General features: G+C 43.2%; 1 pseudogene; it reads left to right on the top strand.

The window, feature by feature from the left end:
• The first annotated feature begins 204 nt into the window (after positions 1-204).
• Positions 205-1,864, top strand: LOC144294270 (heterogeneous nuclear ribonucleoprotein D-like pseudogene; annotated as a pseudogene).
• Positions 1,865-6,887: the final 5,023 nt, after the last annotated feature.

Below are 6,887 nucleotides of genomic sequence, written 5' to 3'. Positions count from 1 at the left end.
TAATCTGATAAAAAAAGGAGTGATACTGGAAAAAGGGGGGTAAAGGAGGGGTACCTTCTGGTTCTATATACTGTAAATCCCTCAACTTCCCCTGGAGCTTTCCAGTGTTGCTTGGTCAAGAACTTTTTCGTCCCCTGTTCTTCCAGCTGGTCTTCTGGAGGAGGGGCCTGCTGTTCTGACTCTCAGTTGTGTGTACCTGGGGAGATGCCCGGCCCCCTGATGCTGAGTTCAATGGGAGCTGTTTACCCCATAAGGCCTCTGTTCCCTGGCAGCCCCGCCTCTCCCACGCATATGGTGACACCAGAAGGAACAACACTGGTGGCTGCCAGGTCTCCATCCCTGGAGTCAGCTCCCCCAGTAACTACTGCAGTCTCCTGGTTCACACTGGCCTAGATGCTCCCACGGCAGGGGTGCTGACCTGCACAGCCTGGGGGTGACTGCACAGTCCTCACTGTCATGTGCCCTCCCTTCCTCCACCAGTCACAGGTGCACAGGATCATGGGCTGTGTCCACTCGGCGCCCTGGGATCCGGGGCCTTTAATGCTGGAATTGGCTCCCAGAGTCAGGGCTCCCAAAGGCAGCAGGGTCCAGAACCCTCTGCCTGGAGCCCCCGCCTGACCAATCGGCTTCTTCTAACACCCCACCAGGGCCCACTCCAGCCCTTTACTGAGATCCGCCAGTGGTGTGCGGTGCTCTTTCTCCAGGGCACACTTTCTCTATTAGTGAACCCGGGAGACTGGAGGCTTCACTGCCCCTCCTGCGGTTCTGCCTGATTTCCCTGCTGAGCACTCTTCCATCAGGGAAGAATCCATGGGGGATTTTTAAAATTCCCACTTCTCTGGGGCTGGGCTTTCCTGTCCCCCAGGCTCTTGCCCACCTGGCCTTAGTCCAGTTCCTCTTGGTGCCCCTCTCCCACTTGATTCTTTTTTATTTTATTTTATTTTTTTGTCCTTCTTACCTTGTTAGAAGTGAAAACCCTTCTCTCTGTAGTGTTCCAGCTGTTCTCTCTTTAAATCTCAAGTCAGATTCGTAGGTGTGGGTGGATTGAGCCCAGATACTTCTGAAGAACAAATTAAAGAATATTTTGGAGCCTTTGGAGAGATTGAAAATATTGAACTTCCCATGGATACAAAAACAAACGAAAGAAGATGATTTTGTTTTATTACCTATACAGATGAAGAGCCAGTAAAGAAATTGTTAGAAAGCAGATATCATCAAATTGGTTCTGGGAAGTGTGAAATCAAAGTTGCACAACCCAAAGAGGTACATAGGCAGCAATAGCAACAACAAAAAGGAGGAAAAGGTGCTGCAGCTGGTGGACGAGGTGGTACTAGGGGTCGTGGATAAGGTCAGGGCCAAAACTGGAACCAAGGATAACTATTATGATCAAGGATATGGAAATTACAATAGTGCCTATGGTGGTGATCAAAACTATAGTGGCTATGGCGGCTGTGATTATACTGGGTATAACTATGGGAACTATGGATATGGACAGGGATATGCAGACTACAGTGGCCAACAGAGCACTTACGGCGTCTAGAGGGGGTGGCAATCACCAAAACAATTATCAGCCATACGAAAGAAGGACATTGGAGAAAACAGGAGAAGATTGCTTAAAGTTAACCCATCTTGCAGGACGACATTGAAGATTGGTCTTCTGTTGATCTAAGATGATTATTTTGTAAAAGACTTTCTAGTGTACAAGACTAGTGTCCGTGTCCAACTGTATATAGCCGCCAATTAGTTTCCTTTGTTTTTACTTTGTCTTTTGCTATCTGTGTTACGACTCGATGTGGATTGTGTTTATACAAATTTTATTTGTATGATTTCATGTTAAACCTCAAATAAATGCTTCCTTATGTGATTGTTAAAAAAAAAAAAAAAAAGCAGCCCAGGTGGGGCTGATAATCAGCTACGTGCCATAGCCCTGAGGCCTCTGTGCGGGACCCCCAGGCTGGGCAGTCCTCTGGGGAAGTCTCTGCACCCAAAGGCAACACAGCAGTGCAGTGGAAGACCCTAGGATGGGGCCTGACCCTGAATGACTTTCCCAAACAGGCACCACCTATTTGATGAAAACTGCTGGTTCTGCTTTTTGCTCCATGAACACAGTCAGATGCCAACAGACCTTTCTGAGAAGAAGCTCCTTTCCATTTCCTTTTTGCCCAGGTGAGTTGGTAGGGCCAGGTGAGGTGAGGACCTCTACTCCTGCGCCATCTGGCCCCACCCGTGGACATATGTTTTCATTTCCTTTCTGTAATTACCAAGGAGTAGAAGGACCGAGTCTCATGGTAGTTATAAATTTAATTCTATAAGAAATAGTTTATTTCTTTCTCAAAGAGGCTGTACCATTTTGTATTCTCACTGGCAATGCAGGAGAATCCCATTCTTGCCAACTTTTAATGTGGACTGTCTTTTCATTTTTTCCCTTCCAGTGAGTGTGTAGTCAATTCTCATATCTCTTCTAGTTTTTTTTTTTTTAATACTACATCTTAGATTTAGTTAAGGAAAGGTGGTGAAAGGAGAACTATAAAACTGAAAGCCTTGCCCTTCTCTATGAGAATCTAAAATCTGAGTAGCAAACCTTGATAGATTCCTAGGGAAGTCCCCACAAGAAAAAGGGATGCCCCCTGAACAGCAGTACAAAATACAATATGCCAACATGATATTTAGTTCTAAAACAACAGTATTAAGAAAGGCTTCAGAGCAAAGATGGCATTAGTGCTGGTCCTCTAGGAGAGAAATTTCTCAGGAGGCAGTGCAGGGCACAGAGTGGGAGGTGCAAGGAAGGGAGTAGGAGGAGTGTGAACCATGCCAGGACAGGGGCAGAAGGCATGAGGGACATTCTGTGTTAAGAGAACAGTAGGAATAAAGGAGCTGATGTTGTCTGGAGCACAGAGGGTGTCCTTGAGTGATTGGAATATAGCCTACTGACATTTTCCATAGTCAATCTGGTGAATTTTAACACTTCTGAAGTTATAAACAAAGGCCTTTTTGGAACCCTCCTGCACTGTTGGTGGGAATGTGAACTGGTGCAGCCACTCTGGAAAACTGTGTGGAGGTTCCTCAAAGAGTTAAAAAAAGACCTGCCCTATGACCCAGCAATTGCACTGTTGGGGATTTACCCCAAAGATACAGATGCAGTGAAACGCTGGGACACCTGCACCCCGATGTTTGTAGCAGCAATGTCCACAATAGCCAAACTGTGGAAGGAGCCCCGGTGTCCCTCGAAAGATGAATGGATAAAGAAGATGTGGTCTATGTATACAATGGAATATTACTCAGCCATTAGAAACGACAAATACCCACCATTTGCTTCAACGTGGATGGAACTGGAGGGTATTATGCTGAGTGAAGTAAGTCAATCGGAGAAGGACAAACATTATATGTTGTCATTCATTTGAGGAATATAAATAATAGTGAAAGGGAATATAAGGGAAGGGAGAAGAAATGTGTGGGAAATATCAGAAAGGGAGACAGAACATGAAGACTCCTAACTCTGGGAAACGAACTAGGGGTGGTGGAAGGGGAGGAGGGTGGGGGGTGGGGTGAATGGGTGATGGGCACTGAGGGGGTCAGTTGGTGGGATGAGCACTGAGTGTTATTCTGTATGTTGGCAAATTGAACACCAATAAAAAATAAATTTATTATTTAAAAAAAACAAAAAACAAAGGCCTTTGTAACACTGTCATGCATTAAAAAGTAACTTCCAGTGGAAGTGCCTGGCACACAATAAGCACTTAATAAGTATATGTTGAATAAATGAACAAGTAAATTAATGAGTGAGCTGCCTGAATGTAGAAAAACATAAATGGGTGATTTTGAAACTGCAGATACAAAGCTCAGAGAATTTAAAAGGAGAGAAATAATTTCTAGCTAGAAAATTGAGATAGCTTCATGAGAATGGATCATTTTAGGTCTAGTTTTAAGCATGAGAAGTTTTTAAATATGCTAATTTTGGAAAGAAAGAAAAACATTTCAAGAAAGTAACATAAACATAGCTTCACAGAGAGAAATAGAGAATTTTTTGCTGTAGTTGAGGGAAAGTTTTTATTTTTAATGCTTTCCCTATTTATATACCAACAGCCATATGCAAAGAACTCTTCTGTGTGTCTTAACTGATAAAGCATGTATGTTTTTAATTAAAAGACATTTAATCAATGCCTGCTATGGCCTGAACTGGCAATGTAATAGTTGCCAGGGTGTGGTCTGAGGAAGGCAGAGGGGGAAGGAAATGAAGGTTTAACCAGGGACTTCCAGACTTAAGTTCACTCAAAGCCTTCCTTTCAGGAGTGGTGGAAGGTAACTGGTGGAGAAGCCAGATCTATGCAGCAGGTTGGCTGAAGTGCCATTGGAGGAATGGAAGCTGAGAGCCCAGGACATTAGGACTTTTAGCAAAGACAAAAATCTATGGGCAATAGCCAATACCCCACTAAGCATAGTCTATTCCCCTTGGAGCTGAGGCAGAACTAGAAGTGAATTAGCTGCAAAGGCCAGAAGGATGATACCAGGAAAGAAACAGGCCGATCTGGGAGTACATCAAGAGGAAGCTGGAACAAGTCCTGACCACAGTGTTAGAAGATGCAAATTATGAGTGTAATGAAGGACAGTGGGTATAGGCATAATTTGTTTTATTGCATTTCGCTTCAGAGATACGGTGCTTTTTTGCAAGTTGAAGGTCTGTGTCAACCCTGCATCAAGCAAGTCCATTGGCACCATTTTACCAACAGCATTTACTCTCTTTATGCCTCTGTGTCACATTCTGGTAATTCTCACAGTATTTTAAACTTTAAAGCTTATTATTATATTTGTAACTATGATCTGTGATCAGTGATTACAACTCACTGAAAACTCAGATGATGGTTAGCAGTTTTAGCAATAAGGTATTTTTTAATTAATGTATTTTTAAAGTATTTTTAGACATAATGCTATTTATTGCACTTTTAATGGACTACACAATAGTGAAACATAACTTTTATATGCACTGAAAAATCAAACACTTCATCTGACTCTCTCTGTTGCAATATTTACTTTATTACAGTAGTCTGGTACTAAGCCCACAGTATCTCTAGCGTGTGCTTGCATATACTTTCCCTCTGTATTTTGTCAGTGTTTCCATTTTATGCGACTGCATCACAATCCACTATAGAATTTAATGGATTAACACAGCAACAATGTGTTGTTCCTCATAATTCATTGGGTCAGGAACTCAGGCAGGGTTTGCCTTGGCAGTTCTCCTATCTTTATGGCACAAGGTCAGACCATTCACTTGGCTGTCTTCAGTAGCTGCCTGGGCTAAAAGGTCCAAGAAGACTCCACTCAGGTGCCTGTCACCTTCCTGCCTTTATGGGCCTGTCTCTTTCCCCAAAGTGTCACATCACTTAGAAATCTAGTCAAAGTGTCCTTGGAGCACAGTCATTGGTTTCTGGAAAGTGGTTGCTGCCAGGGTTCTCAGGGCGATGTCAGAGCAGGCAGGTGTCTTTTCCATGAGATTCTGTTGATTAAGGCAAGTCACAAGGCCAGCTCCATTGGTAGTGGGATTGGGGGGAGGGGAAGGACCTCCTTGTTGACAGAAACAACTAAGGGGATTGACAGAGGCCATCTTTGAGTTTCATATGTGACCAAAATCATGAGAATTCCCTGGTGGGACTCTCAGTTTGCCTGACTTAACAGCCAACTCCCAGAGCAGTGGTGCTTGTCTAAGAGAGGAGGCCTGTGAGAGATTTGGGCCTAGGTTCCAGCTCCTTCACACCCAGATCAATGCACTTCCAGCTTGTGTTTGTTTATTTCCTTGATGCAAGCTGCCCAATTACAAGAGGCACTCTGGGAAGAGGTATGGAAAGGCCATGACTTTGCTTCATAAGCATTTGTCTTTTGGTTTATTTTTCTTCTTTCTTTTTCTGTCTTTTTTTTCTCTCTCTCTTTCTTTTTTTCTCTTTCTTTCTTTCTTTCTTTCTTTCTTTCTTCTTTCTTTCTTTCTTTCTTTCTTTCTTTCTTTCTTTCTTTCTTTCTTTCTTTTTCTTTGTTTTTTTCTAAATATACAAATTAAACAACTCAACAAAGAGACGAGACCCTTCCTGTATACTATCCCTCTCCTCTTAAAGTAATTCTGATGTCTATCCATATAGCTTGATGCTTATGAACTTAATATAAATTGAGCAATTTAATGCATAGTTCTTTAGAGGTTTTCCCACTCAAACATTATGTCTCTCATGTTAATCCAGTTGATGCATTGGACAGTGATTTATTCCATTGTTGTACAGAATTTTACTGTAGGCATATACCGTGGCCTCTTAGAGCTGAAGCCCTGCATCTCTCATGGCTTATACCCAACTGTGACCATAGAAGACCATCTGGAGAGTCTGTCTGGAGGCTGCTCTCAGAGGGCCCTTGTCACCTAAGTTCTGACAAAAGTCCAGCAGAAATCTCTCTGGAAAACACTCCATCCATGATCCTCTTTCTTTGTGTGACAAGTTCATGACCTCCTCTTCTATAAAGGGGCTCTAAGGTGGTTAACAGTCCTCCCAGGAACCTCATCTGATTCTCCACAGATCCCTTTCCTTCAGCAGATGCTCACTTATCAACTGGTCCCCACACGCTTTGCCACTAAGGACCCTGGCAGCCAGACTTCTAGAAGTCAGAGGACTTTCTCCGGCAGCCAATCATCTATGAAAAAAAAAAAAAAAAACAGCAAGCAAAAACTGTGGGAGAATTAGTACCTTCCCCTCAGTAGGCTTTCTCCAATGACTGATGGATTTGGTGGATAGATGCCTCAGCTCCTATGCCCTTCAAAGAAAATAACTCTGAGATGTAAGTTCCACACTGCTTCCTAATTTTTCAAAGAGGAATTAAGCTCCAGTGGCCCACACCTATACCTTTCTGAATAATGC

This window comes from Canis aureus, chromosome 22 (assembly GCF_053574225.1).
Source record: "Canis aureus isolate CA01 chromosome 22, VMU_Caureus_v.1.0, whole genome shotgun sequence".
Classification (NCBI taxonomy): domain Eukaryota; kingdom Metazoa; phylum Chordata; class Mammalia; order Carnivora; family Canidae; genus Canis; species Canis aureus.
Note: the sequence above shows the minus strand (reverse complement) of the source record. Positions and strands in the feature narration are given on the sequence as shown.